Source organism: Nomascus leucogenys, chromosome 7b (assembly GCF_006542625.1).
Source record: "Nomascus leucogenys isolate Asia chromosome 7b, Asia_NLE_v1, whole genome shotgun sequence".
Lineage (NCBI taxonomy): Eukaryota > Metazoa > Chordata > Mammalia > Primates > Hylobatidae > Nomascus > Nomascus leucogenys.
The window spans coordinates 1-11257 of NC_044387.1; the positions used below are offsets into that span (position 1 = coordinate 1).

General features: G+C 49.2%; 2 long non-coding RNA genes across 2 annotated transcripts; both read right to left on the minus strand.

Annotated features, from left to right (window-relative positions):
* Nucleotides 1–1220: 1220 nt before the first annotated feature.
* On the minus strand, nt 1221–11226 carry LOC115835922. The gene is made up of 4 exons (XR_004030879.1): nt 11141–11226; nt 10591–10683; nt 1607–1706; nt 1221–1369 (listed from the first exon to the last, which is right to left on the minus strand). It is a non-coding gene; the product is annotated as an uncharacterized LOC115835922 (long non-coding RNA).
* Nucleotides 5176–9763, minus strand: LOC115835923. Its single transcript, XR_004030880.1, has 2 exons — nt 9718–9763; nt 5176–5334 (listed from the first exon to the last, which is right to left on the minus strand). It is a non-coding gene; the product is annotated as an uncharacterized LOC115835923 (long non-coding RNA).
* Nucleotides 11227–11257: the final 31 nt, after the last annotated feature.

The window sequence follows — 11257 nt, forward strand, 5'->3', positions numbered from 1 at the left end:
CCAGGGTTTACTGATAAGGAACTAAAGCTCAGAAAGGCCGCTTGACCCTGCCAGAGACTCATGATTGCAGGCTGTAAGATGCACCCTCCAACTTAGATCCTGGACTCTGACTCAGCTAGATCTCCACGTCTGCCAAGAAAGCTCCTCTCTGGGACAGGCATCCTCTGCCAGCCCATCCCCTGTCCCTGGGCCCAGGCCCCATCCTGCAGGGGAATCGGGATTGGGGGAACCAGTCACTACCAACAACCACCACAAGTGCATTTTCTACTTTAATTCTCACAACAGCTCTGTAAGGGAGAAGCACTGTCTCCATTCACAGGCAAGGAGCTGAGTCCCAAGAAGGGAAGGAGGAGAAATCACTTGCCCAGGGTCACATAGACAACCTCTATGCATTTATTTTTTTATTTTTTTTTTTTTTTGAGACGGAGTCTCGCTCTGTCACCCCGCCTGGAGTGCAGTGGCGCGATCTCGGCTCACTGCAAACTCCGCCTCCCGGGTTCATGCCATTCTCCTGCCTCAGCCTCTCCGAGTAGCTTGGGACTACAGGCGCCTGCCACCACGCCTGGCTAATTTTTTGTATTTTTAGTAGAGACAGGGTTTCACCGTGGTCTCGATCTCCTGACCTCATGATCCGCCCGCCTCGGCCTCCCAAAGTGCTAGGATTACAAGGGTGAGCCACCGTGCCCGGCCGCATTTATTTAATTAATTATTTATTTATTTATTTTTGAGATGGAGTCTCCCTCTGTCGCCCAGGCTGGAGTGCAGTGGTGTGATCTCGGCTCACTGCAACCTCCAACTCCTGGGTTCGAGCGATTCTCCTGCCTCAGCCTCCCAAGTAGCTGGGATTACACGTGCCCGCCGCCACACCCAGCTAATTTTTTTGTATTTTTAGTAGAGGCAGTTTCACCGTGTTGGCCAGACTGGTCTTGAACTCCTGACCTCAAGTGATCCACCCACCTCGGCCTTCCAAAGTGCTGGATTACAGGCATGAGCAACGTGCCTGGCCTCTATGCATTCTTTCTCCCTTTTGTGTTCTTACATAAAAGACCCATCCCAGGATCTGCCCCAGGAAGGTGGACAAGGGTGGCAGCAGGGTATCCATGCAACAGATGGGCACTTCCTGAATTCTATCTGTTGCACTCCTGTTCGAAGGTACCTCCAAAGGACAGCACCACCAGAAGGACGAAGAGCCCCCTGCTGGAGTGTGAGGCCTGGGTCCCAGGATCTCTGGGGGCGCCAGAGGTTGGCTGGAGATGAGGCACTGGGTGTCAGGAAGTTCTTGGGTGTGAGAAGGCTACTGATGCCCCATCACCCCATTTGCAGCTCCAGATGATACACCCACAGCCCGTAGGCAGGAAGCAGGGCCAGCCTGGTTACAAAAGGCTGATTAGTGATAAGGAGAAGAAAAAAAACCAGACATACACGCAGGCTACACTCTTAAGGAAAAAAAACCAGACATACACGCAGGGTGCACACTCTTAAGGAACCCGCACACCCTCAACGGGCATCAGGCACTACTCTAACCCCACTCTGCCCCACTCCCGATAGCGTATCCAGATACCCATAGGACAGTCCCCTGTTACGACCGATGATCAGGAATCCTCACCCTTTCTAGAATGGAGCTTGCAGCCTGGAACCACCAGCCGCAGCATGAAACACCATGGCAAGTTCTCTGCAGCAGTGTCTGTCCCTTCTTGCAGCAGGTACTGGAAAGGTAGGAATGGGCAAGGACAGTCAGCCTGCTCTTGGGATATGTGAGGGCAGGGTTGGAGTGACCACCAGGACCTGGGGAAGCACAGGCACAACAGCCACAGCTGAGAGCTGGCCCAGGCCCCAGAATGGACAACCGCTGTCCTAACAGTGGAGAAACACCCACATCGGTGTAGAATCAGGCCAGGCCAGCCACAAGCTAACCCAGGAGCAGATGGCTTGAGAGCAGGGAGTGGTGGCTCCAAGCTCAGCAGGCCTCATTTCTAGACAGGGAGAAGGGATGGTAGGGCAGGACCCACATGTGACACCTGAGAGCTGCAAAGGAGGCCAGGACACACCCTGGGGAGCACTGGAGAGTTGGGTACAGCAACAAGGCAATATGGCCATCTGAGGGGAAGGTCTCTGCTTTTCCTCTGCACTGAAAACTCACGCTATACCTGGTAAGCTGAGCAGGGCAGGGTTACCACCCTCCTACAGATGAAGAAACTGAGGCTCAGAGACCTGGGACCTGTCCAGTATCTGGCTCCTGACACCTCTGTTCTTAGCACATTCCCACCAGCTTCTACACAAGCCTGTGAACTTCCCGAGGGCAGCGCCTGCAAGTCACCCTCAGCACATGCCCCAGCAGAAGGCAGCACAGTGCTTTATAAATGGGGTGGAGCTACAGGCAGACCTGCCTTTCCCCATCCTTGACCACAGGGCCAGGCAGCCAGGGCAGGTGTACACACCCCCCACCCACATGCTCCCTGCTCCTGGTTGTCACCAGGGAGGCCTCACCACAGCTCAGACAACACCCGGTCACAGGACGGTTGTGAGAGCAGGAGGGGAAAGCAGTGTCTGCCACCTGGGACAGAACTGCCCCTGACATCCCTAGACCTGCTGGGGAGCCTGGCTGACATCACTGCCTGGCACAGCTTCTCCCGCATTGGGTCTGTAGACACAGCCTTCAGCCCATGGTCACTCTGGTCCCTTCTCAGAACCGTACCTATTCCATGGCCTCAGCATCAAGGCCTGGCCCAGAAAGCACTGGGCCTCATGGCCTGCCTGCCCTGGTTCCCTGGCCCCTGCGAAGCTGTGGGCTGCTCTGCAGCTGGACCCCTGCCTCAGACCACAGGCTCTGCCACACCCACGGGAGGGTCTTCAGACAACCTCAGCCCTTCCCCCTCCATTAGCCGGGCATGGTGGGCCCACGCCTGCAGTCCCAGCTACTCAGGAGGCTGAGGTGGGAGGACCACCTGAGCCCGGCAGGTTTAGGTTGTGGTGAGCCATTATCACACCAGCTTACTCCAACCTGAGTGACAGTGAGACCCTGTCTCCAAAAAGAAAACCAACAACTGCAGCAAGAATATTCCCAAAGTTGAGAAAACTAATGCAGCAAAACAGGAATCTACTAATATGTGTTAAAACTGGCAGTGGTAAAAGCGTGTGTGGATCAGGAACAAGCTTAGGTGGACAAATGTAAGAAGATTGTGAAACCACAAAGTGCTTAAAGTGTATGGTTTTTCACTGCATCATCATTATTATTATTTTTGGACAGAGTCTCACTCTATCGCCCAGACTGGAGTCCAGTGGCATGGTTTTGGCTCACTGCAACCTCCACCTCCCGGATTCAAGTGATTCTCCTGCCTCAGCCTCCCAAGTAATGAAGGGGGCCTGCCCCTCCACACCTGTCGGTATTTCTTGCAAGGTGGAGATGAGAGACTGAGAAAAGGAAATAAGACACAAAGACAAAAGTATAGAGGAAGAAAGGTGGGCCCAGGGGACCGGCGCTCAGCACGTGAGGACCTGCACCGGTGCTGGTCTCTGAGGTCCCCCAGTATTTATTGATCACTATCTTTACCATCTCAGCGAGGGGGATGTGGCAGGACTATACAGTAAAGGTGGGAAGAGGGTCAGCAGGAAAACGTGAGCAAAGGAATCTGTGTCATAAATAAGTTTAAGGAAAGGTGCTGTGCCTGGATGTGCATGTGCACGTAGGCCAGATTTATGTTTAACTCTACACAAACATCTCAGTGCAGTAAAGAGTAGCACAGCAGCATTGCCGCCAGCATGTCTCACCTCCAGCCACAGGGCGGTTTTCTCCTATCTCAGTAAATAGAATGTATGGTTGGGTTTTGCACCGAGACATTCCATTCCCAGGGACGAGCAGAAGACAGATGTCTTCCTATCTCAACTACAAAGAGGCCTTCATCTTTCACTAATCCTCCTCAGCACAGACCCTTTACGGGTGTCGAGCTGGGGGACTGTAAGGTCTTTCCCTTCCCACAAGGCCGTATCTCAGGCTGTCTCAGTGGGGGAAAACCTGAACAATACCCAGGCTTTCTTGGGCAGAGGTCCCTTCAGCTTTCCACAGTGCACTGTGTCTCTGGTTAATCGAGAATGGAGAATGGCAATGTCTTTTACCAAGCATACTGCCTGCAAATACATTTTTAACAAAGCACATTCTGCACAGCCCTAAATTCCCTAAACCTTGAGTCAATACAGCACATGTTTCTGTGAGCACAGGGTTGGGGCTAAGGTTACAGATTAACAGCATTTCAAAGCAGAAGAATTTTTCTTAGTACAGATCAAAATGGAGTTTCTTATGTCTTCCTTTTTCTAGATAGACACAGTAACAGTCTGACCTCTCTTCCTTTCCCCCACAGAGTAGCTGGGATTACAAGCATGCACCACTATGCCCAGCTAATTTTTGTATTTTTAGTAGAGATGAGGTTTTGCCATGTTGGCCAGGCTAGTCTCGAACCTCTGACCTTAGGTGATCCACCCACCTTGGCCTCCCAAAGTGCTATGATTACAGGCATGAGCCACCACGCCTGCTTCACTGTATTATTCATCAGCAAGACCTCTGTGGGAAATATCTGAATCCATTATCAGTGGTGAATCTATTGACTCTTTCGGTGGTGTCAATGTTATACTTCATTTGCTCTCCTGCACGTAACCAGCATTCACAGATGCACATTTGCAATTGATTTCAATGACAGGCAACATTAACTTTGAACCCCAATTAAGCAAAATGGCATCCACTCTTCTCAGTAATAGACCCACATTACAAAAATTAAACTCAATTATTATTACGTTTTGAATTTTGCCTATAATCACATTCTGAGGTTAAATTCAAAAAAAGTAAAGAAGTAGTATAAAATTTTTTAAAAATTGCCTATAAAAAATATATGGAAGTTGCCAGCCTGGGCAACATGGCAAAACCCTGTCTCTACAAAAAAAAAAAAAAAATTAGCTGGCCATGGGGTGCACCTATAGTCCCAGCCACTAGGGAGGCTGAGGTGGAAGGATCACTTGAGCCCAGGAAGTCCAGGCTGCAGTAAGCTGAGATCATGCCACTACACTCCAGCCTGGGCAACAGAGTCAGACCCTGTCTCAAAGAAAATTAAAAAGTAAGTAATTATACTATTCACCCTCGGACCCTTAAGAAAACAGTTTGTAAACCCCTCAAACAGGTTATTAATATATCCACTATATAGACGAGGAAATGAGGGCAGAGGTTCTGCAACTTGACCAGGGTTTCATAGCTAAAGTGCAGTCAGGGACACTGGCTTCAGAGTACATGATGTGTACCACAGATCCATGCAGCCTTCCAACAACAACATTGAACAGAAGAACTGTCACCTGAGGAAATAAAACTAACAGCATAAGCAGAAGACCTTACAGATAATGCCCACATGATAAAGTCATATTTGGGAAACCAGAACAAACTATTCTGAACTAGGGCCAATTAGAGATAATAGGCTCAGGAACTGGTTAACATGTTCAAACAATACGAAAACAATCATATTAAATGTAAAGATTGGCCGGGGGCAGAGGCTGACGCCTATAATCCCAGCACTTTGGGAGGCCAAGGTGGGCGTATCACCAGAGGTCGGGAATTCGACACCAGCCTGACCAACATGGAGAAACCCCATCTCTACTAGAAATACAAAATTAGTCAGGTGTGGTGGCACATGCCTGTAATCCCAGCTACTTGGGCAGCTGAGGCAGGAGAATCGCTTGAACCTAGGAGGCGGAGGTTGTGGCGAACCAAGACTGTGCCATTGCACTCCAGCCTGAGCAACAAGAGCGAAACTCCGTTTAAAAAAAAAAAAAGAAAGAAAGAAAGAAAGAAAAAGTAAAGATTATACCATTACTGGGAAAGATACCAAATCTCAAAAGAGTAAAAACTGTGCCAAAAGCAGAAATTTAAGTACCACAATTTCATAAGCAAGAATACACTATTAAAAGATTCGGAGGCCGGGCGTGGTGGCTCACACCTGTAATCCCAGCACTTGGGGAGGCTGAGGTGGGAGGATCACTTGAGGCCAGGAGTCTGAGACCAGCCTGGCCAACATGGCGAAACCCAGTCTTTACTAAAAATAAAATAATTTGCCGGGCATGGTGGCGCATGCCTGTAATCACAGCTACTCGGGAGGCTGAGGCAGGACAATCGCTTGAACTTGGGAGGCAGAGGTTGCAGTGAGCCAAGATCGTGCCACTGCACTCCAGCCTGGGCAACAGAGCAAAACTCTGTCTCAGAAAAAAAAAAAAAAAAAAAAAGATTTGGAGTGGGGAGTGGTGGCAGCTATTTAGAGGCCAAGGCGGTAGGATCACTTGAGCCCAGGTGTTTGAGGCCATCCTGGGCAACATAAACAAGACCCCATCTCCTTGAGAGAGAGAGAGAGAGAGAGAGAGGTTGATTTATAAAGCAATTAAGACTGGGGCCTTGACCAAGAATCAATTATCAATAACCTAGACCCAGGTAGTCTGAGGTGTCCTTTCTCTTCTGAGAGTTGAATGATTAACACAGAAAGTATAAAGTATAAAAACATAGTGCCAGGTGCGGTGACTCATGCCTGTAATCCCAGCACTTTCGGAAGCCAAGGCAGGTGGATCATCTGAGGTCGGGTGTTTGAGACCAGCCTGGCTAACATGGTGAAACCCCGTTTCTACTAAAAAGACAAAAAAGTAGCTGGGCATGGTGGCATGCACCTGTAGTCCCAGCTGCTTGGGAGGCTGAGACAAGAGAATCACTTGAACCCGGGAGGCAGAGGCCGCAGTGAGCCGAGATCATGCCACTGCACTCCAACCTGGGCGGCAGAGCGAGACTGTGTCTCAAAAAAAAAAAAAAAAATAGAATCTTATACATTTAATGCAACCCTAGGAAGCAATCAGGGAAGGTTCAAAAAATGAATAAGGGAATAAGAATAGGAGTAAAGAAATAAGTTGAAATACCAGTGATGAAGATTTTCATAGCCTGTTCAAATCTAAGTATGTAGTCAATTTTGGGATCACTGTGATTTGGGGTTTGCTTTCTACCTAATAAGCTATTTAAAACACTGAGAAGGCAATATTAGAACTTTCATTTTAATGAAATATTCAGAATTTTGATTAAAATAAATACTAAATTAAGTTTACAAGTAACAGTTAAATATTTAGAGACATTTAATGTACTAAGTTTTGCGAACAGTACAAATATTTAAGAGTGTTGATTGAGGATGAATGCAGTGGCTCACGCCTGTAATCCCAGCACTTTGGGAGGCTGAGACGGGTGGATCACGAGGTCAGATCGAGAGCATCTTGGCTAACATGGTGAAACCCAGTCTCCACTAAAAATACAAAAAGATTAGCCAGGAGTGGTGGCGGGCACCTGTAGTCCCAGCTACTCGGGAGGCTGAGGCAGGAGAATAGCATGAACCCATGAGGCGGAGCTTGCAGTGAGCCGAGATCGCGCCACTGCATTCCAGCCTGGGCAACAGAGCGAGACTCCATCTCAAAAAAAAAAAAAAATAGTGTTGATTGGGAGTAAGGGAATATCAACTGCCAATAAATGTAGAAGATGAAAGAACAGGACTTTAAACAGCACATACTTAGTTATGGGTCTCCGTCTCCTACCCATACAGAAAAACTCCCCAACATTCATGACTTCATCCACTCTGACTAGCAGATAGGCCACATTTCCTGACACCCTGGCTCTTCACCTCAAAAGGTTTATCTTTCCACCACACCAGCAAAGACCCTCAGGATACACGATTCACACTGCCAGCTAAGCATCGACCCCAAGGGACAAGGTAAGCACACACTGAAGCAACTGGGCCATCCTAGTCCTAATCCCTACAACGGTGTCCACCCTGAGAATTGCAGCACTTGTAGAAGTTGGTCATCAGCTTGTCTGCAGAGCGAGTCTGAAGATGCATGAAGTAAGCATGAGGATGTTTACATTTGAGACATGGCTCTAGCAATCAGAAAAAGGAAGAAGTAACGCGCATTAAAAAAAAATGTTGCTCATGACTGTTAAAAGTAGGTATTACTTAATTTTTTTTTTTTTTTGAGACGGAATCTCCCACTGTCGCCAGGGCTGGACATCAGTGGCACACTCTCGGCTCACTGCAACCTCCGCCTTCCAGGTTCCAGCAATTCTCCTAACCAAAACCCTAGCCCTAACCAAAACCCTAGCCCTAACCCAAACCCTAACCCTAAACACTAACCCTAACCCCTAATGCTAATCCTAACCCTAACCCCTAAAACTAACCCTAAACCTAACCCCTAACCCTGACCCTGACCCTAACCCCTAACCCTAACCCCTAACCCTAATCCCTAACACTAACCCCTGACCCTAACCCTAACCCCTAACCCCTAACCCTAACCCTGACCCTAACCTACCGTGACCCTGACCCTGACCCTGACCCTACCCTAACCCTAACCCCTAACCCTAACCCTAAACATAAGCATAACCTCAACCTCAACCCCAAGCCTAACCCTAACGCTAACTCCTACCCCTAGCCTTTCTTACCTTTTACATCTGTCCAGATTCTCCAGTAGAAGCAGGGACTCTTGGCTCCCAGGTGTGCACCACTGCATGTGGCACGGGACTCCATATCAGTCCCCAAATAGGCACGTGAATGCTCACAGTGCCAGCCATGCAGTGGAAGCCCAGGGTGTATTCTCACCTCCATGACCAGGGCCCAGCGCCTACATCAGGCTAATCAGGGCTAAAGTGAGCTAGGGCACCAAAGGTCTTCTTAAGACCAAGGCCACGTTGTGCCTCCTGTCACAGAGCAAGACGCAGCAGCCTTCCAAGTCAGGGGCCCTTCCCTGACGACACTCCAAGCTCAAAGCACTGGACTTTCACACAGTGAGGCTGCACACATTACTCTGTTTAAATCTCCACCTAGGCCACTGGGAGAAAGGGTGATAGAGGGACACTCGTATTGCCCTATGGTATACATGCTCTGGTTTATATGACTTCAAGCCGTTTACAAGAAACTCAAGCTGAAACACTACTTGTTTCCAACTTTTTGTTTGCAGAGGATTTGCAATTTACACTCCAAAACAAGACAGCCACAGAGCCCACTACTCCTCCTCTGAAGTCGCTCCAAGGGCCTCCGCATCAGTCCTAGAATTGGACTAACCTAACCTAACCTTACAGAGGTCCCAGATCTCACCTGCCCAAATCAGACATTTTAACACACACAGCTCTCAACAGCAGGACTTACAGACACAAAACTCTAAGGTAACGGATTGTCTCAACTCCTTCGTGTCTCAGCGAACTAAAACACTGCCTAGCACAGGTGCACCATCAGCCTTATTCACTGAATAAACCTCTGTATATTTTATTCATCTTTGATTCTGGAAATGATATAATGAACATAAAATGTTTTATAAATTGGACTAAAGACCTTTGAGGTCTCTTCACAGGATCCTATCTGGTGGACCCCCAAATCTGCCAACACAGAGAAGACATCCGTAAACACGTGCAGGACAGAGGCCAGACAAAACCATCTCTCTCAGCCTCAAAGTGGCCTGGCAGTCACATGTGGGGTCTGGCCTATTTGACGAAGTCAGGCTTTCGGCTCCAGGCACCCTACTGCACTGCAAAGCCAAGTTCTGCCGAACAAAGAAAAAACAGCCTGCTCACCCTCACTAATATCCCAGGTGGTAAGCTAAGAGCATTATCTGCTTGACACCCCTCCTCCTCCACCCTCCATATCCAAGCTATCACCAAGGTCCTGGCAATCTTACCTCCTAAATGTCTCTCAAATCCACTTCTCTCCCTTCAGTGTCCAGGCCACCAGCATGATGACTTCTGCATATGTGTAGCAGCCTCCTCGCAGGATGTAAAAATGCAAATCTAGTCATAGGCTCTGTGAAAGGAAAATCTTGGGGCCCCAAAATTACTAAGTTAAAGGGAAAAGTTAAGCTGGGAACTGCTCAGGGCAAACCTGCCTCCCATTCTATTCCAAGTCACCTATCTCCTCACTAAGATAGGTGCACATCTGATTGCCTCCTTTGGAGAGGCTAATCAGAGACTCAGAACAATGCAACATTTGTCTCTCACGTATCTGTGACCTTGGAAGCTCCCTCCCTGCTTCCAGTTGTCCCCACCTTTCTGGATGGAAGCAACGTACTTCTTACATATATTGATTGATGTCTCATGTCTCCCTAAAACCAAGCTGTGCCCTGACCACCTTGGGCACATGTCGTCAAGACGTCCTGAGGCTGTGTCACGGGTGCACGTCTTTCTAAATTACCTGAAACCATCTCAGGTAGGGTTCATAGCTCCCTTTCCCGAACCCTCCCAGGAGCCCCTCGTGGGCGCCCAGGTCCTGCATGCTGTTGTGGCCCAGGCTCACCTGGAGCAACTCGACTCTTCGTTACAGCCTCGTGAACCTTTCAGTTCCTAAGGCTGTCTAGCCTGTGAAAGGAAAATGAATCTGGGGGCCCCAAAATCACTAAGCTAAAGGGAAAAAAGCTGGGAACTGCTTAGGGCAAACCTGCCTCCCCTTCTATTCAGAGTCACCCCTCTGCTCACTAAGATAGGTGCATATGTGATTGCCTCCTTTGGGGAGGCTATTCAGAAACCCAAAAGAATACAACAGTTTGTCTCTCACCTACCTGTGACCTGGAAGCCCCTCCCTGCCTCGAGTTGTCCGGCCTTTCCCGACGGAACCAACGTTCATCTTACATATTTTGATGTCTCCTGTCTCCCTAAAATGTATAAAATCAAGCTGTGTCCCACCTTTGGCACATGTCAAGACCTCCTGAGGCTGTGTCACGGGCGTGCGTCCTCAACCTTGGCAAAATAAACTGTCTAAATTGACTGAGACCGTCTCAGATATTCGGGGTTCACAATGCACGGGGACGTCCCCTGGGGCAGCGCCCCTCCTCCACCGAGCTCACTCGCTTCCTCCTTGTGTGTTTTCTTCAGAAGAAGTTTCACAGCTACTTGGTCCACACCTGTCTGCCCCACAGGACCCTCTCTTCTCCACAGGCACATGGGCGGCGCACCTGCTGAGCTGTGTGGAGAGGACCAGGTTCCTCTCCTAATTCCTGCTCAGTTACTAACAAATGTCGACAAGTCGAGAAAATTGCTCAAATTTACCCCATCAAAGAATTAAAAACTGGTGAAAGCTTGACCTGTGCCCCCCACCCCTGACGTGCTCACCCCTCCACTCCCTCTAGGCGGGCGGCTCCCACTGGAGCCTCAGTACCACACCCACAGCCGGGAGCCCCAGTCCCGCACTCGGCCGCACGCGCACTCCCTGCGGCCCTCCCGCCAGGC